The 21,422-nt window shown below is 43.2% G+C and overlaps 1 long non-coding RNA gene across 1 annotated transcript; it reads right to left on the bottom strand.

Annotated features, from left to right (window-relative positions):
- Positions 1-295: 295 nt before the first annotated feature.
- Positions 296-9,042, bottom strand: LOC106032441 (uncharacterized). Its single transcript, XR_001204856.3, has 4 exons — positions 7,202-9,042; positions 2,211-3,886; positions 1,059-1,100; positions 296-629 (listed from the first exon to the last, which is right to left on the bottom strand). It is a non-coding gene; the product is annotated as an uncharacterized lncRNA (long non-coding RNA).
- Positions 9,043-21,422: the final 12,380 nt, after the last annotated feature.

Raw genomic sequence — 21,422 nt, 5'->3', positions numbered from 1 at the left:
CCTCTGGACACAGCTGTAAGAAACAGGCTGTACTGTACTACATGCAGTTTGTGTTTCATTCTGCTTATTTTTCTGTTTTCTACATGGAAACATTTTAACAAACCTTCCTGTTGGCTTCTTGGCTGTAATACTCCTGAAAACAGTTGACATTTGGTGGCTTGCAGAAAGTGGAGATGAGAGGTTTCAGTTAACAAAAGTTAACTCTAGTGCCTCCAAAAACCTTGATTGCAGGTGTTAAGGCAGCCACAAAGCAGAGCACAGCACACAAGATGCCACAATCATTGTCTGTGATGAACACAGCTCAGATAGAGCCTGGACAATACTCACAGTTTGTCTTAATCTCCTGACCAAAAACATTTTGGAAAAGACGCTAGGAGTAATTTTTAGTCTTTGTGAACTGAATGGTTCACAACAACAAAAGACGAATGTGTCACTTTTTGAAACCAGTCACTGGAAATCATTTTCAATCAGTCAGCCTTGTCAAAAATAGCCTATGAAAATAATGCTAAGAAGCACTTTTATTTTGGGAATGGTCTTCACTGCCCCGGCCATCAGATATTTTCAAAAAAATGTCATAAAGAAGGATCCAAAGCCAAAATCTTCAGGATGCTTCCAGTCCCACTGGAGTTCTGGAAGTTTAATTCAGCGTTATTCTATTATTATACACAGCATAATACTCACAAATGAAATAGTACATTTAAATGCTTTATCCAAAGCATTGCCACGTATTTTTCTTTGCTGTCCAGATGCCTCTGTTTAAGTATCTCCCTCGTTCTCTCCTTAAAATCTTTTTATGTTTTGGAGAGGACAGATACTGGCAGCATGTGCCATCTATTACCACTCTAGCTGGATGTGAGAACTGGAAAAAATATTTGTCTTCAAATCAACAGAGTACTTTGGACTCAGGAATTTATTTTTATTTTTCAATTAAAACAGGAACATTAGGTCATGATCTAGAATTCCAAAATTAAATACATCTTTCTGAAAACACATTTTTTTTCCTCAATTCTATCTCTGTTTTTTCATTCAAATCTATTTGCCAAATTTGACATACATACCTGCATAGTTTCAGTATGTGTCTGCTTGTACTGACAGGAACACTGCTTAGTTAAAAAAAAAAAAAAAAAAAAGACTCAAAGGTATCACTTGCATATTAGATATGTATCTGTTACTTAAACAACAACTTTTAAAATGACAGTCAATTTTTCTACCGAGTCCTACAACACAAAACCACGTTATCTTTTTCAAGAAACATACATACACATATATTATATATATGGTTTGCTGTTTGCTTTCAAATCATTCATTGCTGCTGCTTGGTCACAAATTTTGATTACAGAGACAGTCTCCCAGACCCTGCTAGTAACTAATTGCTGTAACTTGTGTGTGCCTTTGTGAAGCCTGCAGCGTGTCTGCAGATAAACAACTAATTAATACTTTTATGCAAGTGAAATGGATTTCCAATTATTACTGTCTTCCCTCTCCCCCCTGTTTTTCACAGGCATTTTGCTTAGGAATTACGGATGCCTCATTGCTTACCAAACTAGGTAGCCTTGTGTTTCTTCCTCCACCATTCAGAAAAGGCTTAATCAAAGCCAGAGCTGCTGCACCTGCCCCCGTGCTGCTTTGGTTGTGAGAGAAGCCTTTTGAGTGATAGAAAGAGCTTTTTATATAAAACAAGGGAATCATAAAGAGGGCTGGGGCAAGAATAGCTGTAGCAGTTTATAGTCAGATGTAGCAGTGCCAGGGAATCTGCGGTGAGGTTGGGAGTCTGTAGAAGTATCTCGGGTCACTAGATTAGCTCAGGCGACTAAAGCGAAAAAATGCGACCACGAGCATCCAGTGCGTATGGGTACAACCCAGGAAATACAGAGGAATCTGTAACACGGTGTATTACAAGCAGCAAATAGGTGTAAACTAATCCTGTGACCTGCTTATCTGCAGAAAGCTGGGACTCGGTCCAGCAGCTTTGATCCTCTGAGAAATGAGGGAATGCAGCACCGTGTACAGCTAATTTGGTCGAGTTCACCCGGAGTACAGCTGGAGCCCCAGCGTGGCCGGGCCGCTGACCCCAGCTGCTGGGCAGCCCCAGCTCAGTTCCTCTGTCAGGAGCTCAGGCACCGTCCCGCAGGGCGGGTTTTGCTTTCAGAGCTGTGTGAAGGAGAAAAAATGAAAGCCCTGCACTCCTTTTGCTCCGAAGAGGGACCCACCTCTTTAGCACAGTAGTTCTCTGTTTCCACCAATGTGTTTGGAAACCTTTACAGCATTGCACTGGAGCCAGGGCAACTTCGATGCTTTATTTCTCCAACGCACGGCGAGTATGGAACATATTACCTTACCGGGGAAAATCCTGACTTGTAATATTGCTTTGGCACTTCCCGAGTGGTCTTCATGCGCTGTATCCCAAAGTGCCTCCCAGAGTAATAAATTACGTTACCCGCAACCATTATGACCTCAGTAAGATCCACCTACAGTCCAGAATAGCTGCATGTTACTGTCAGCTAATTAGTGGTGGGATTCGTTAACTGAGGAAGTGAGAGCCAGGAAGCTATCCCTTACTCTCTGTGGTGCTGCGGGATGGCACGAAAGCCATCAAAACAGTCGCTGACAGGAGCTCAGACAGCCCCAGGAGCTCGTTCCTCTTGCCCAGAGGAGGGGCACAGGCACACACAGTCACCCCTAACGCACACCACGTGTGTGGGGTTGTCATCTCGCCCTCCTGCAGCCACGGCCGGAGCAGCCAGCACCTTAAACTGACCTTAAACCCTAACCCTGCATAATCTCTGAAGGTGGCCACCCTATCTGACTGCCCAGTCCTGCAGCCTGGCACCCTCCAGACTCAGGATAAGGCTCACACAGGGCATGTTCCCGGCACAGCCAGGGGCTGTTATGTCCAAGCACACTTGGTGGCTTAATATAGCACTAGGCAAACCCAGCTAAGCTGTTTGCTGCCTTTCTGTGAGTCATCCAAGGAGCCCTTCTGGAAAAGGAAATCAAATAGTCCATATTCTGATGTGGAGTGAAAAAAGCATTTGTGTTTGTGCGTGCTGACATTGTAAGTGCCTGGCCTTGATGCTTACAAGCCTAAGTGATGGACGAAGAGAGGCTGATGTAGGGCTGGGGGAGAAGCATGCAGCTTCTTGTGCTCCAGAGGAAAAAGCATTGCCAGCAGCACACAGTGGGGGTGATGCTGCTCATGTCCCCCACAGGACACAGCCAGTGCCCCATGATATCCTTCTGTCTGAGAGTGCCCTTCCCCTGCTGCCAGAACTGGAGCTGAGATACAAGGGGGATTAGGGTCCATGTGAAAGGCAGGCAGAGAGCAGGGCAGGGACAGGTGTGAGCCTGAACAGCTGTCAGCTGCAAGATATCATAGATATGCAAGATATGCTCTGGTGGATTGCTCCCTTCATGATTTTGTCTTTCTGCTCCTTCCCAACTTTTGACACCTCTCTGACAGCCTACAGGGCTCTTTGGTATCACTCCTTCTTGAATTCAGAGTCCATCCACCTCTCTTACCCTCCTTTACTCTGTCAGCAACCTTCCCCACCCTCCCACAGGCAGCAGATACCCAGATCCCTGCTAGAGCATTTGTTTTTTCCACATATTAAAAATGCCTTCGTGCTTTTTCTTCTCTTTCTCCACTCGGCTCCGCACCGCATATTCTGGAAGTCACCTTCAGACTGCACTTGAGTGTTACCTCTATTGCACAGGACCGGGATCACGTTACAGCTTTCCCCTTCTCGCTGAAGATGTGTGCTCTGATTTGAACTTCTCGAGAGTTCAGGGATGTTTGGAATCCAGGCTTTTGGCTTGGGTGCCTCTTGGTGCCTCGTGTCAGCATCTGGGAGCTGATAGAAGTTGTTTGTGGGCTGGGAAGCTGGACCTGCAGGATGGACGTGACAACAAATTTAAAAAAAAAAAAAAAAAAAAAGAATCCCAACACTTTTACGGACAAATTAAATCTGGTCCCACACTAAACTGTGTGGCTTTTTTAAGCACTTTCTGGAGCACCAGCAGGGCTCACCTGGCTGCTGGAAATCCCAACAAGCACATGGATTCCGGGGGGCTGAGGCCACGCACCCTGGCCTGATGGTAAAGGCTTTCACGGTCTCGCTGGCCCTGCAAGGGACCAGTCCAGAAGAAGGTGGTGGAGATTGTCACAGAGAGACAACACCAGGCTCCCCAGGGATGTAGTCATGGCACCAAGCCTGTCAGAGTTTAAGAAGCATTTGGTCTATGCTCTTATTCATATGGTCTGAACTTTTGGGTAGACCTGTGTGGTGCCAGGAGTTGGACTCGATGACCCTTGTGGGTCCCTTCCAGCTCGGGATATTCTATGATTCTAAGGGAGAAGGCGATGGGCAGAGCCAGCATTTTGCTGTCACCAGGGCAGGGTCGGACAGCTCAGCTTCGCCCCCAGCTCAGGACCCAACAGGCACGTGGGAGGAAGAGGAGACACGTTTCCACACACCCTTCAGGCTGCGGGCTGCGGGCCCCTTCACGCAACCCCAGGCTGGGTGCCGTGAGGTGGCTGGAGTGCTGCTGCCCCACGAGGTGCTGGCCCTGTGCCCCCAGCCCAGGCGGTGTCCGTCAGGATGCTGAGCAAGCACCTGCCAGCCTGAATGAGCAGAGCTGCAGTTTTCTCTCCTCCTGCTCACAGGAAAGGAAAGCTTCCTTCCTGCCCCTTTCCTCGTCAGAGAAAATAGGCTGCCGAGAGACTGCCCAGAGAAGGCAGAGCACACCGGCGCCCACACGGAGCTGTTGCACCACAGGCTATTTTTAACCTATTTTTAACCTATTTTTGTTGTACTCTGGCAGCCGCATCCCCTGCTACTTTCTTTCTTCTCTGTGTCTCTGTATGTCTTTGCAGCTCCTTCCTGCTACTGTGAGACGTGTGAACTATATATGGCCTGGGAAATCTGCGGCAGTCAGTATTTTTAACCCGCCCAGGCCCCCAGTTTGCACGCTGCTGTGACGCAGATTACCCAGCTTTGCAAGTTTCTCATGGGAATCCAGGGTGCCCAGCAGCAGCCTGCGATGCTCGGGTGTTTATTTTTTACCCTCATTGACACAGCCTGTCAGCCCCAGGCTGACATCTCAAGACCTGGGAAGCAGCAGCCCTTGTGCTTGCACGGGCAAGGGATGAATCCTGGCTACTGCAGATATGTGAAAGGAGGTGGCTTTTCCATCTGGCCACTTGTCACCGGCTCACCTGGCAGGCTGCAGGCAGACAGAAGTGCTTGGTGCATAGGCTGCCCTCTTGCATGTCTGCTCTGCTCAAAATGTGCCAGGAATATGAGTGATGAAACCCTGGTCAAGATACATCCAGCGTACAAAAGACTGAATAAAAACGTAGGAGGAAATATTTGGGAGTCAATCCTTTGAGGAGCTCCACTTGCACAACAGGACTTTGTTCTTGTCCTTTCTTCCACAACTAAAATTCTCCCTGAGTAAAAAAAGTGCTATTGAGGGCAAGAAGTTTCCATATAAATTTTTTCTTGTTGTCACTTTCCAACTTCTAGTTTATGTTCAACAGAGAGAAAGCAAAAGGCTGTTTTGAGACTCCATGCTGGAAACATCCTGTCCAAAAGCATTCTTCATGCATTTTCACTGTAAGAGAAGGCAGGAGCCACTTACGTACAGCATGAAACCCCATCCTTCTCATGGTGTTATTACTTCGTTGAAGTTCTTTGATAATGTTTTAGTCATTCGCAACCTTGTAAATTAACAGTCCTTATCAAAGTTTCTTCTGCGAAGAAATGATTTCTCTCTTTTTCTTTTAATGTTTTTGATGCATAGAGACTCAAATTAAATAACCGCTACCTGAAGTACCTTGTGCATGAATTTACTACTATAGAAGAATGAACATGCCTGCCAGCATATATTTGCACATATCTCTCTGTTCCTGTATAAACATGTGCCTTTATCTGCTATTGTCTTCCGTATTGAGTTTCCTCAGCAAGCATCATAATTCTGGTGGAGAGGAAACAATTCCCAGTTTCCTCTAAGCCTTTGGGATGCAGGCGATTCTCGTAGAGTTCAGTGGGCTTTGGACCAGGCCCTCCTAAAAGCTAATTTTATTTGAGACATTTGATTCTAGGTTCATGAAAGCAACTGCAATTTGTGAAGATTATCTGCTCAAGCTTTAAGGATTTACACAGTTTAAGGAATGCTAATCAGTGTTTATATGGTAATAATTTGACCCCTGTACTGCTCCATTCAATTTATTTTAATTGCTAATAAGGCAGAATATTTCAGTCTGCCAAAAAGTGAAGGGTCCCAGTTATTAGCATAAAACCCCTAGTTTTAGTACGGTTACACTAGGCAGTGTAACCAAGGTCTCTATTGGACTTGTGCAGGAAAGCCTCTTGTCCAGGAAACTGTTTTTCATGGGTGATTAACTCCTTGGATTTATAAGCGTTCAGGTAAAACAACACTGAGGACAAGAGTTTAGGAGGATTAAAAGAAGGTGTGAGATGTCACCAGTGAGGGTACCTGACCCCAGCAGGTGAGGAACAAGGGACAGATCAGTCCTTAGGGCTGTGCTGATGAAAGCTACCCCTGAGAACGACATGGGTGCACTGTGGTGTTAATAAAATGCACTCCCAGGTTAGTAAAGAAAATTCAGGATAACATTCTGTCAAAGGTGGAATACAGGATTAGATAAAGAAAGGATTTTATCTTGCTTGGGAAGTGGTGATTTCCAAGTGATATTTGCTCACGAAAAGTGAAGTTTTTCTCACTGTATCGTAAGTTGCCTCTAATTGTCATCTTTCTATCAGAGAAGCCCTTAGTTTAAGCACACATTATTTTGGGATCAAAATGGTTTTATCATTCCAGAGATACTTTCCCAAGTGTTCCCATGACATGGAGTGGTCAGTGGACTTTTAATTCTGTGGATGCCAATTATAAAACAAGGCACAAGAGGAAGTTCATTTCTGGGCAGAGAGAGCACATCGTGGGTGGCCGCAGACGCCACAAAGCCTAAGACTTCAGCCACCTGAGAAATTAAATAATGAACCCTGACTGAGGAAGCTTGTGGGCATTACATCATTTGCACATAAAAACAAAAAATAGATTTATAGGGCACACGGGTGGCTGTGACATCACCAGCAGCCAATCTAGAAGCCTTAGCTACATCCAGCAGTCTAATGCCCTTTAATACCAGTCTTTGTAGACGGGTATCCCGCAGACCTACCTCTCTGCTTCGGGTGTCTGCTTTTCAGTTGTAGCTGCAGATTGGCTGTGACACGTCGACTCCGGGCTGAATTGCCTAAGCCGCAGCTGTGTGGAGCGTGCTTCGCATCGGAGGCATAGGATATGTGCCGAGTGTTTTTCAAAGCAAGCGTAGCCCTGGAGAGATGAACCGCTGCTGCAATTTTAATGGGGATTGGGAACCGACTAAAGGGGTTTCTGGAGATCTGATGTGCTTGAGATATTTTATTACAGTGGTACTAGCTGCTCAGAAGTGGTGATAGGAGTACTCTGGTTCATAAATTAACCTAAAGAGTTTCTAACAGCATGAAAAGCAATTATCTGAAAGAAAGGATTGCCTGCTACGGAAGCCAGAGAGCAGTGCCGGACAGCATCCAGCCCGCGGCCAGCGGTGGCAGATGGCATTGCTGCGGTGCTGCTGCTGGCAGCAGAGGGAGGGGAGCCCTAGGACAGCCATGGAGTGAAGGAGGAATGGTGGGGGAACCACGAGGTTTCCGGAGAAGGGGCATCGTCAGGCATGGGGTGGCTGCTAGTGATGAGAGGAGGGAGGTGGGAGGCACTGCAGTTCTCGGGGACTGTGGTTGTTTCTCCACGCACACAGAGAGCAGCTGTAGGGTCCACGTGCAACATGTCTGTGCCCCTTTAGGCTCTACACAACTGTGTCCTCTCCCCAAAACACACCCTTCATCTGAGGGAGCGTGCTGGACCACGACAAGCTCATATTCCTGAAAAAGCCCCCCCGCGCACTGACCCCCGGCCGTCTTGCTGAAAGCGTCTCCGAGCTTTCTTTAATTAAGACTTTGATTTGGGCTCCAGCAAGAGAAAACAGACACGGTCCAGTTCCAGCGCCCAGATCCCCGTGCGCTGCCGATGCAAACCAGATGTCACGGCTGGCTCACGGCACGCTCGCCGTGCGGCAGCCATGGCCTCCACCCGCACGCCACCGCAGGGCAGCAGGCAGGGCCCGGCCCGCTCGCTGCTGCCAGGATGCGTCTCCCCCTCACAGTTAGCCTCAAAATGCGTCCCCTGTCCTTTGATGTCCTAATGCCTCTCTCCTCACAGTACAAAAAACAAAAAAAAAAAAAGAAAAAAAAAAAGAAAAAAAAAAAGAAAGGAGGAAATAGAAAAAGGAGTGTGGTGCCAAGGCCTGCGGGTGCCCCGTGGGGCCTGGCGGCAGGCCACCCACGAACTTGCAGGGTGGCTGGAGGCTGGCCCAGGGACAGGCGGGTGACACACGTGTCTCAGGGGGCCAACTGAGCGGCCAGGACATGCTCAAAACAACGGGATGTGAAATAAATGACTTCCTCCTGCCAGGGCTGCTGCTGGGTCACGCAGGAAGGCGGACAGGATTATCACCGCAGGAAGGAGAAGATGCATTTGCTGGTTACAAATTTTACAGGAATAGATAAAAGAAAAGGCTTTTCCTTCAGTTTTTCTGAACTTCCTCCACCTGCCTTCATCCTTTTTAAATAACCATCATGAGGACCCATGAATCTGGGGTCACAGTCCAGTGACCAGGGCAGGAGGACACAGAACAAAGTGAGGTGAGGGTGAGCAGTGCTGAACCCAGCTGAGCTGTGCAGGTGCTGCTGAAGCCATCCTGGTGATCCTCCAGAGGCTTTCCAGCCTTTCCTCCAGGTTAGAGCTGGGGAACATTTTCGTGGTAGACGAGGTAGCTGTGAGTTGGGCTGCTGGCACATACAGGAACATGGCAGAAGAAGATGGAATTTGGGACCAAACTGTGGCGGAGGCGTCTGAGGCAAGAAGAGACTGACTAGCAGCAGGCTGTGGGGGCTTCACCCCTTCCCTGTCTTTCCTTCTCTTACCCACTCCAGCACCATGTGATGTGGGCACGCAGACAGCCCATACCCCATTAGATGGAGGTTGGCGTCACTGTCTGTCTCACTGACTGTGACCTTGATGCTCCAATCCTGGTGTTGCCTGCATCCTTTTAAAGGCTACAATTCATTTACTTGGAAAGGTTTCATTGGGCTGACCTGCCTCCATCTTCAGAAAAAGCCCAATCAGTTTCCTCATCACTTTTTAACAATAAATTCATTTTCACCTGGCTCCAGTTGATGTCAGCAGAACCACCGGTGCCCGCAAGAAAACTAAGTAGTTTGTAGGATCCATAGGGAATGCAGGAATACAATGCCAGCAATAAGTAACTGCATGTCTCACCATTGCTGGGTAATCTATGACAACAGAAGTGATGCAGACTAATGCCTACATGCTGGAGTTCAGTAAGTGCCAGTTGTGCCTTCAGAAGCTGCAGTAGGAGCCTGTCCACAGGCAGGTGTGCTGAAATCCTAGAATTACTGTCAGGGAAATCCACTGGAACACTCTTGTCATGCCTTAAAATATTTCTTTCCTAGATTATGATGGATAAATTGAAGCATGAGGCTAATAAGTCACATCTTACCCAGTCTACTTTAGGCTTCCATATGTAATAATGACTTTTGCAGGCAGACAGGTTTAGGTTTTGGTAATGGAAGTAAATTTTCTGAGATTGTATCTGTATATGTATGTGTGACCATGGCTGTGTGTCTGGAAGGTGTGAAGCATGCGTGTGAATGTGTGCTTGCTACAGGGGATATTTAATGGAAGCAGTGGCAATAACAACAGGAAAGAGAAATACCCTCTAGGTGAAAATTAAAGAGATCCACCTACATAGCTACACGTACACACTCTTTTAGGGATTGTTATTATGCATGTTGTACCCAGGCTAAAAAATAGTTGGTTGCATCTAACCTTATAACCAACTAACCTTATACAAATAGACAAAAACACCAGGATTTTTTATTACACTTACCTATAATTCTTTGATATATGTAAGAATGGTTAATGAGTAATTCTTGGACCAGTAAAACTTGGCTTATTTTAGAAGTTTACTTGTCTTACCAATGTAATGCCTTCTACTTCTAATTTAACACTAAAAAGACATACTTAAATATACATTTTAAAACTCCCTTAGGCCAAGTTACTTGGATTTATGAATTAGAAGCAAGGACATAACACGACTTAATTCAGGCTCCAGATATGGTTTAGCAAGCTTCTTGAGAAAGTCAATATATTTGTAAGAACAGCCTATGGCTCACAGAGATCTACAACTTCCATTGATTGGCAAAATAACATAAAATGCTAAGTGGTTTTGTTTGTTTGGTAGTAGTGTTTTTTTGTTGTTGTTGTTTTTGTGTGTTTGTTTTATTTTAATAACATATTGTAGATAATGTGTCCCAGATCTGTTGCACCCCATCTTTATTTCTATCCAAAATTCGTGTTTCTGCAAATCTTTTATTTTGTAGTGTGACTCCTTTAGAAAGAAGCATGATAAAAGAGAAAAGTGAAACCCTCATACCCTCTAGTTGTCAGAGGTAAAAAATCTTAGTTTTTATTTTGCTATATGGAGCATGATTGCCTCACAGAACAGTTTACTACACTGAGCTTTCTTACATTCACACTCTCTTTGTCTCTGTTTTTCACTTTCTGTCATGGGATTGGTTTAGAATTTCCTATTTTCTAAAAAATCTGTATGTTGCAGACATGAAACCCTACCTGCACCAAAACAAACAAACAAAAAAACCCACAAGCTGATTTTCTTTTACAAGACACATAAAAGTAATTCAGGGACAAATATGCTGAGCAGTTACAGTATCACTGGAAAAAAATGTGATGTTTTACACGATAAGAGGTAAATTAAAAATTAGTCACAAACAATACTCACAAGAGACACTTGCAGAACTCCTGTGCAGGTCTGTTTGAGGATCAGGCAGAGGACTTCACCTCTGTGCTATCCCACTCTTGAGAGACTCCAGCATAACCTGAGCAGCTCAGAGTTTCTGTTTTCCATGGCATGAGGAGAGGTAGTAACTGGCTTTATGACTCCAAACTGAGGAAAATGTTGAAGTGTGTCCCAAATTAAGCATTTGAATCATGTTACAAGTCAAATGTTCATACAGAACTGTTTTACAGTGTTTGGCTCATAATATTTGGTATTTCGCCAAATGCATAAATTAAAAATAACTTATCCTGACTCCTAAGGACACTTTTTTCTTTTTTTTTTCTTTCAAAGTAGGTATAATTTATATTGCTCCAAAGACCTGTCTTTAAGACATGCTGATTCAAAGTGTCGCTTCTTTTTCACAAATAAGATGACACAGGAGGGTTCACTATGAATCCACTGTACGAGCACCATTGTACTTAGGTCACACCCTGTACAATGACCGTAATAGAAAAAAAGACTATTCTCCAAGGTTTAGGGAGAACAACTGCTTCTAAGACAATTCCCCTTCAAAGGCTGTTAGAGTGGAGAGTGTCTGCTGGTCTTCTTAAGCCAAGTAGAGTTGCTCAAAAGTCTCCAAGGGCAGTGCCTCACAGCTGCCCAGGAGGGGGGGTTGTCCTCTCTGTTACCCTGGGCAGTAGCGTCGGGGCTGAGGACCTCTTTGCAACGCACAGTATAAGCAGCATTACTGCTACTGCCAGCTGTGAGGCTGAGCAGACCCCATGGCCAGCGTGGAGGTAGCTCCTAGGATGCTCCAGCAATGGCTGGGAACCCCGAGCTAACATGCTCATAGCACCAGTGTGCTGTGTTTTTTTGTGTTTTTATTTTTTTTCTCTCCCAGTGAAGACAAGGCACAGTACAGAATGTCATCCAGGAGGATCAGCCCAAGAACATCATTCCCCTGAGAACTGAATGGCCTTTTGAGCTAGACAAGTGCCTTTGGCTGGAAGTGCCCTGGCAAGCACATTACCAGCAGTCCGCTCCCACACTGGCAATGGGACCATCGTTAACAGGACAGCCCCCTCCCCCTGCCCCCTGCACGTCCTGCTTTAGGCTTCGTTGTAATAGAAGTAGGCTTTAAATTCTTTTCAGAGTTAAAATAATTTCCAGATCTTGAAAGACAAGAAGATGAGAGACCAGAGTCTAGTAACTAAGGCAAATGCAGCAGCAGGATTTGCTTTTGCCCCTTCTTGTCCTTGACCCTCCACCTGAGCTACAGGGACCAGCTCTGAGAATGAAAGCCCACTTCTTTTTCCACCACTGCTTTGTATCAGCTGAGCTCTCTCTGAAGGGACAGGGGGAAGGCAAAACAACTTCAGCTACTATTATGCTTGTTACAGGGATTTTCAGAAACTTGAATGGCTGTTTCTTCACTCTATAAATTGCCTTCTATTGCCAGCTTATAAATTACCAGTATTATTATACCTCTCCTTTCAACATTGACTATACTCTTTGCCCACTGAAATGAAGATGGAAAAATAGGGGGAGGCACAAACACTGTTTTCCAAGGCCTGTTCTCATGTTCTCAGGATTTTGTGCCCAATAGCTTTCTACTCAGTGAGGCATTAAAATGCTGAGCTTTCAAGCCAGTAAGTTGCAGAAATGATCCGCTAGTCCCCTCGGCACAGAACGAGTCTGTCCAGCTGGACTGTTTCTACATATGCTGTCAGGCAGAGAAAGATGTCCACCAATTGTCACCTCCTCCTTTGGCTTCTGAGGCAACTCCGCATAATTCACTGAGTGTGCATAGATGCTGCTGGCACTCACAGCAGTGCAAACATCAGGGAGGAAGGCAGGCACTACCAGAGGAAACAGAGCATAATGAGAGCAAAGCTTAGCACCCTCCCACATATGTGTACACACGCACACATGTATACACCCGCGTTGTGAAATATAAGACAGGAGGAGTGGGAGGGCAATGAAGCATAGCGGGTGTCCAGGGAGAAGGGGCTTGACTGTTGTGGCTTCTTTTCAGCCGCGAGGATTTAATGCAACGTTAATCTCTGGTGCTCTTGACGTCTCTGATCACAGTGGTCTAATTGCATTCGAGTCGGCGTTCCTAGCGCAAACATCTATTTTCTGTGGGAGAATTGATTCCACGGGAAGAAAGACGCTGCATCTCAGCTGGATACTGATTTTTATTCTCCAGTTAATTAAAGCAGAAAACTCTTTCCACCCTTGAATGACAGGAACGCAAAAAAAAAAAAAAAAAATCTCAGGGATCACTGAGGTTGTTTTTAATTTGCTTGATTTCTGGCATTTAAAAAGAAACATAAAAGTTACCAAATTCAGTATATTTAAAAAAAAAAAAAAAAAAGGATATTTGAAGACAAGGAAAAGATTTCAAATAGATTATCAGCCAGCTGCCTGAGAATCAAACCCTCTGATACTGATATCAGCTGCAAAGCTAATGTGGCTCAGCAGCAGCAAGCGGCAGTTTCTCTGGATGGCCACAACCTGGTACCTGTTGCTGTAATCACATCACGTTCCCCAACTTATCGAGGACCAAACTTATCCAGGACCAAATACTTCACAAAAGTCACCAGCAAAGCCCGAGGCTCCTACCTTGCCTTGCTGTGCCATCTGTCTCTGCCAGCAGTAGGCTTGCACTTTCAGGGCTGTGTGCTGATGCAGCTGCTGTGTTTTGCACAAGGTGTAGGTGCTTTTTCTTTAGAAAAGCCACTGTAACGCTTGGAAACACAGGTTTGCAGCTTCTTTTTAGCCACAAGGGTGCTGACCAGAAGTATGACTGAAAGAAGACCTCAGGCCTTTTAATTCTTTTCCAAAGCAGTACTGTTGTCCTGTAAGTTTGTCATTGCCATTGAAGAAAACAGAACTGTAGGGTCTAATTTAAGAGCAGGCAATATGTAGATATGCTGAGCTGTCAGACAGGATGAGAGAAAACCAGCTACTATGATTTTATCTTCCTAAAATGTTTTTCTCTGCCTACTTTTCAAAAGGACAGCTGTAAGGCAGCAAAGCTGGATGTCCATCTAGCTATGACTCTGACCCTCTGCTCTTTGAGAGAGCTCGTGGCAGTGGACTTTGGAGTTAGGAAGCTGTGCCCCTACTTCAAGGGATGTGCTACTCTTCTGCCCTGTTTTTTGTGCAACGTGCTCCATGATCTCAGACATCAATACATTTCTGCTGCATGTGAGAACTGATGAGCAAAATGAAATTTCCTAGCACCACTGAAACATGACTGGTAACTGCAAAATCCCAATGGAAGGAGCAACTTATTGGGAATATTATACGGCAATAACAAAACACTAGTACTTGTCTAAACCATAATCTTCTTCTTTGATCCAAAATATTGCTAGTAAATATGGTTTATCCATCAACATGGTTGTTATACATGGCTGACAGTGGAAGTCAAACTGCTGGAAAATATCCTCCATGCATGCTAAATGGCAGCTATGTATAAGGTAAAATTGTTTATTGTTGAAACAGTCATAGAAAAATGTCCAAATATTTATTGTCCAGAAAAATGTACTTATTACAATGTATTTACTGTGAAGCTTAATGTTGTTTTAGTATGGTTATGTGAATAGGATGTAAAGCCACATGGAAAAAAGTTCAAACAAGACAAAGAAAATAGTTACTGTATAGAATAAATTGAGAGTGCAAAATCATTATTTCTCCCTTCAAGCTGTGGTTTCTTATGGCCAGCTGGAGCTGACTAGTAACCTGAAAGCTGAAAAAAATACCATGCAAACTTAAAACGTGTATCTGAACACTTGGGGTAAGCTGTCCCTTGTGCCAAGTTCTCTTTCACATATGTTGCATGAGAATTGATTGCCTTTGTGATTTTTATCCTAGCTGAAACAAATGCACATGTTGTTCTTATTTGTATGAATGGCTAATCCATTTTAATATGCTGTTTTGACACATGTACATGACTTTTGCAAGTTAATAGAGGTGACTCACATCTGTCATGCCTTCCCTTTGGTACTTTTTCCTCCATACTGGATTGTATTAAGGATAACAGGGAACTATGTCCTTGCGCCAATGCTAGTGATGTGATTTTTTTGAGGCCTGATATGCATCAGCTTGGTACAGTACCAGTAACCCCGACTTGCATCCCTTTTGGAATGACCCTTTACAAAATCACGAGTGTATGAAATTCCTTTAGGCATTTTGTCTCACTTCCTCAGCTTGCCCCTGGAATGCCTTCTGCTGGAACTTCCTGCGTGGGGGTTAGGATGGGGATAACTTTTTGTACAAGGAATAGGGAGATTCATAGTGACTCCTCAGAATTTTTCTTGCCGCAAGGCAAGGGTCAATCAGGCATAAAGTGGCAGCTGAGAACATTTCTTTCATGTTTTATTTGTACATGTCTATACCACCTCTCTGGACGTTAACTGTTTTCTCTGAAAATAAATATCTGTCCTAGCAAATCTCCCTCAAGTTGGTCCATTAGTCAAAGGAAAGAGCCAAAGAAAAATATTCGCTTGGGCTTATCTTATACACCTAATTTTGGCGTCAGATTCAGAGCAGGAGCCTGAAGTGGGAGCTGTGAATCAGTGTTTGGAGGATCATCTGCCAGTCCCCAGATTACAGTGGGAGTCTGCGGAGATTCACCTTGGGCAAGATGTGGGTTTCCTCTCTGAAGAAGTCAATGGTTTGATTGAATTCAAACCCATGTTCCCAAACTTATAATCAAGATATTCTTAGGGAAGAAGGTAACCTCATGCTGCAAGAGATTGAAGAACATCAAAACAGGAGTAATCAAACTATAAGCTTTGGGGGGGAAAAAACTGCTAATGGAAACCGAATATTTTCCTGAGCTCTGATTGTTTCCATCTGCACTACACCCTGGCCATCCCATGTAATTGTAACCGATTAGCAGGGAGGAGGAAAACAATTTTCCAAAAATATTTTGCTTCACTCATGCAATAAGTACATTCCGGTTCACAATTACTTTGTATGTAAAAGCCAGATCCTTCTGTATTTGTAAGAAAAGAGTTATCTAAACAGGGGCTGCATATAATGTATCTGCCAAGGTGCTGACCACATGAATACCCTGTGACACAGATTTGGCAAGAATGAGATTAGCACTGTTATCTTGGCCAGGTTCCAGAGTAAGTAACTAAAGTTGGACAAACTAATTTTCTCCCACTTTCAGTAGGAAAGATGCAGAGCATGATGTGCTGCTTCATATTTTACGTAGTTGCTCTCAGTATGCATGGGGATATAGAATACTGCAGCTCTCCAGTAGTAGAAATGACAATGTCACAACTGGGCAAGCACACCTTCACGTATGTATCCTCTGACACTTTCTTAGTGCTGCTTAATAGCTGCTTCTGCCCAGTCACATGAGGGGAAGGTCCCTGTTCCCACAGCAGCCTTCACCCTGGAGTACTTTCTACTGACTTCAGCAAATTACCTGCTTGCAAAGTTGCTGAACGGATCGAAGGGTAAGTTTGTCCTAGGACTCTTCAGTATAAGAGGTAGCTTAGAGTGTACTGAAACTCATGATAATATAATATACGCAATATACACTACTAGATTTGAGGTCTCCGTTTAATTTTTTCCTGGTGCTCTTGGGCATCTGTCAGTTAGAGAGACTGTTATTGTTGTGGTAGGTGGGCACTAAGAGTCTGCTCAGGGGGGTCTAGGATCCTTTAGGCAAAAGGTCTGCCCTCAAAACACACCCTGCATGTGCCTTTGTGAAGGCAAAGACTTCATGCTAACAGCACATGCAATTGGCACTGTTAGTTCTTTTAAGAGAGCTGCTGGATAAATGGAGCTGGGCATGGACAAGGGAGACTCCGCGTTGGTCCCTGATTAGAATCAGTGCTTGAGACAATGCTGGTCTTGGAGAGCATTGGCATTGAGTTAGGATTCCTAGGAGCTGGAAATGACTTTTTCTCCCAGGGCTACCACTCCCATTAGCTGGAGACATGAAACCCCCCCTTGCTACAAGTTTGACTTGATATCAGACTCATTACTCAAGTTTCCTTCATTCAGGCAGTTTGACAGGCAGCAGAATACTGGCCAAACATCAAGCAGTGGGTATGACCACCCTGCAGCTCAGATCACCAAGTTTACTAGCCAGTCTCTCTCCGTAAACAAAACACTTCCAAAAGCATAGTGTTATGCCTTTGCTAATTAGCTACATAGATGAATGCACATATTTCATATGTATGCACAGTAACCATTGTGCTGCAAAAATTGTCGACCACACAAACATCCTCATCTTTGCTATTGGAGCTCATCCAGTTTGCAGGCATTTTCTGCTAAAGCTGCAGGTCTTGGGCTAGCTGATTTGTAGACCTCTTGCTTTCATTAACCTGTCAACATCCACGGGACTCAGCATTACTCAGCATCTTTGCTTCGTGCACAGCCTATAGTAGCTGGCAGGTTCCCTGCTAGTTGTCACATACCATTTTCCTGAGCAGTAATGCCCCAGCTTATGTCCCAGCTGGTCTTTTACCAAACTGGTGTTTTCTGTGCAAACAAAGCCTAGATTTTACCCCAAACCTGTAGTATTTGAAAACCCAGTTGCCACTGGATGCAATGCTGCAGCACAGCATGGGACAGCCTTGTCTTGTCTGGCACAGGCAGCTGCTCTGTAGATCCCTCTGTCCTGGAGGACGAACACTCATTTCAGGGCAGGTCAGCAGTGGGTCTCCCGCTAAATGTCCCCAAAGGGAAGGAAGCACGGTGCTCCTGCCAAGCCTCCCATACAAACACTGCACAAGAGCCTGGAGCAGGCTGCTAGAAATCAGCCCACACTCAAGGTGGACTCTACCAAATATTTCTCGTATACTGATGAGTACCCTGGGCTAAGCAGCAGGAAAAGCCGGGGGGGGAAAAAAATCAGTAAACAGGAACCATGCAAGATTCACTGTTCCGTACAGTTCGGTTAAGCCTCGCACTGACAGTGAATTTGTTTTAATATGATGCCAAAGAGGAGATGCAGAGGTACAAGTTCACGTGAACCGAAGTGAAAGAAAGAATCACAGAATCCAAGAAAAGCCCAGGTTGGAAGGGGCCTCAGAGCTCAGCTGGTCCAACCTTCCCTGGTAAAGAATGAAGTTCGGTTTTAGCAGTAATGATGATAAATATCACAGTTTAGCACAAAACTTTCCTAAACTCCCTCTGACATGAAACTAAGTATTAAAAAAAATGTTTATTTTAAATGTAGGTTTTAAAAACTTGGAAATGGCCCTAAACCAGGACATGCTATAGCTTTTTAGTAAAGAAAATTTTGGCTTAACTCTATCTATTTTTTAATATTAATTCAGTCAAAGCTTTCACTGGAAATTGTCCTGAAAAGTGATTTTACAAAGGCATAAAATCTGTTTGATTTGATTAATTTTAATTACAAATAAGATAAAATAAATGTCATCTTTGCTTCAGTCGTGTTGTAACCATTAGTACTTCTCAATGCTGCTTAAGCAGGGATTTAGATGAAAGACTGTATGGAATATGGCTTTTGTTAACATTAGGAGAGCCACTGAAATTCCATTCTTTCAGTTTTAAATCTGACACTTCTTGCAGGCTAATACAAAGTCCCAACGCGTACATGTAAGTACATGCAAAAAACAATGCAGTCAAAGAACTGGATTGCAGATTAGTTAAAAATTACTTTTTAAAAGTAGACCAACTGTGTTAGTTCATGCCCATTTGGTTTCCCACCCCTTCCATTCATATATTTTATTTGCAGTTCAGACTCTCTGCTTTTTTATTTAGTTAAATAGAATATTTTATTCAAAAATTATCTGTGTGCCAACAACTAATGAATCCAAAGCTTTTTGAGCTATGGACAAACATCTCATTTTCAATGGGCCAAATTCACCTTCTGATGAAAACCCAGGATGAAATTACGCTACACATAAATGTTCTCCAATATACACAGCAATTTTGCCTCAGTGTCATCAATTCTAACAGGCTTGTGCCAAAAAAACACAAAAAAGGAACTGATGTAAAAAAGGCAGTTTTCCAAACGCCCTAAAAGTTAATGATGTCAATTTATTATACAACCAATAACAGAGAGCATTTCCTTGGCCATATTATTTTAACTTCTGGGGGCACGTGTTGCATACTCAAATCTCAGCCTCCATCTCAAGTCAGAGATGTGGCATGATTTAGATAAATAATGTTCAAAATACTGTTGGCCACTTTTTCTCTGACATTACTTTATCTTAATCGTATGCTATATTTATTGGTGAAAGAAATATCACACTTTTCCAAGTTCTAGATACATCTGTGCTGCACGTCTATCCCTTGTGTATTATTTCCTGCTTTGTTATTCTTTGTTGCAAGCAATATTCCCTTGTAGCTGCTGGAAACCCCAGCAGACTGGTAAGATATATCTCACGCCTTTTTTTTTTTCCTTTTAACTATGAAATTATGGTCATTTTTAACGCATAATTTCTTTATGTGAAAAGGCAATTCCAAATGTTGAAAATATGATTTTGGATATGATAAAAAAGTTCATAAGTCTTACTCGAGGCTGAAAGTGACAAAGCATATTTGGAAACTGACTTTTCTAAGCTTTGCTTCTTTTTCTGGTGGAAGAGAAATCAACCACAGAATTCTGACTTTTGCAGAGGGAACACACTTGCATTTCGTAATATAAGTTATGTTTTCTGCTGCTGATATATGTTTTCTTTTTCAACCCTCTATCGACAATTTCAGATTAAAACTGAAGCCTTGTATGCTTTTCCCTTCCTGTTAAATTTTTAGAAGGCTTTTTTTTTTTTTTCTGATTTGTTACTTATCTTTTGTTTCTGTGAAAGAGTAGTACAAAATAAGATCTCCACAATAAATCAAAACTATACATTGTAATAATTATTTATCTGTTTAGTTTTTCTCAGAGTTTAGGAACACATTGATTAATATTAGCATGCAATTGCTAATACACAGACAGACATGCAGAGGACAAGCATGTAAAGACAATAAGGAATAAAATTATTCATAGTATCAAAGTGGCTGAGCCACAGCAATCAGAGGGCAAAACTATATCTTGATCCATGTTTCCATATTAAAAACTAGAATAAAATAGATGGAATGGTTGCTCGGACCATGTCTAATTGAGTTTTGACTCCAAGGGTGGAGATTTCACTTCTCTAGGCACCTGTTTCAATGTTTGATGGCACTAGTTTGTGAAGAGAAGAAGAAAAACAAACAAACAAAAAGACAAAAACAAAAACAAACAACAAAAGAAAACAAAACAAAACAACTCCTAAATGGAGCTTTTCTTCTTACAATTCAAATCTGTTGTCTCTCATCCTACCAGATGTCCTGTGCTCCAGTCCTTGACCAGCTTGGTGGCTTTTGCTGGACTCGCTCCAGCACATCAGTGTCTCTCTTGTACTGGGGAGCCCAAAGCCAGACCGAGCACTCCAGGTGTCTCATCAGTTCTCAGCAGAGGGGAAGGATCACCTCCCTCAACCTGCTGGTGACACTTCGCCTAACACAGCTCTGTCCGAGGTAGAGACATTTATGTACCACTGCAGAAGGCAAAGGGTCTATTGAACTGTTCTTTGCCTAGGTAAAATAATTAAGCAAGGGCAAAAATTAGGAGTGAAAAATGACTTTGAAAATAAGACAGAGTAGGATTACCGGAAATATAAACAAAAATGTTTTTGAAAAAAATACATGTTTTGAATACCTCTCAAAATCACTTCAGAAAAAATAGTAATGCTATGTAAGAACGATATTGCAAAAGTCTGAGGGACATATTAATTTTATTCTGATTTCAACATAATAGTATCAGAAGATGAAAGAACGATACTGTAGTGAAATTGGCATCAGGATGATCACAGCTGCAAAATATCCAATAATTCAAGTAGAAAATAAAGGCCAGAATCTTAAAGAGCAAATTCAAAGCAAAGATATATAAAGGAAACCTGAAAATCAAGAAACAAGCAAAACATATTTTCTCTGTACATACAAGAAACGTGTAATTTTCCTCATGAGTTTTACCTGGAAACATCAGAAGCTTCAATGTCTCTTTTTTTCCTGCTTTCAAAGAAACTCTTCTAGGTCATCCCATTCAACTGTTTACAGAGAGTTTGTGCTAAACAGATGTTAATGACAAAAAAATACACAATGAATTAAAATCAGCCCCTTCAAATTGCTGAGACGCCTTAGAGATGCCTTACAATATTTGTTCTCCATTCACACAGATGGTCTTGAGGAAAAAAAATATAGTCAACTCTGAGTTTGTAATGTGGAAAATGTGCATGTGTACACACTTGTGCACACGCAAACATATTTAACAAACATTTTAATATTGGCTTAACTGTCCTTTTCCCTCTTCACCTCAGAATAAATAGAAAAAAAAAAAAGATGATAAACTTTTTAATTTCATTACAAAACGATGACCTCCACCATCACCTCTCTGTTGCCTCCAAAATAGAAGGCCAAACTCTATTCAGGTTTGCAAATCTCTTAGAAATGTCTGAGAGTT

Source organism: Anser cygnoides, chromosome 3 (assembly GCF_040182565.1).
Source record: "Anser cygnoides isolate HZ-2024a breed goose chromosome 3, Taihu_goose_T2T_genome, whole genome shotgun sequence".
Classification (NCBI taxonomy): Eukaryota; Metazoa; Chordata; class Aves; order Anseriformes; family Anatidae; genus Anser; species Anser cygnoides.
Note: the sequence above shows the minus strand (reverse complement) of the source record. Positions and strands in the feature narration are given on the sequence as shown.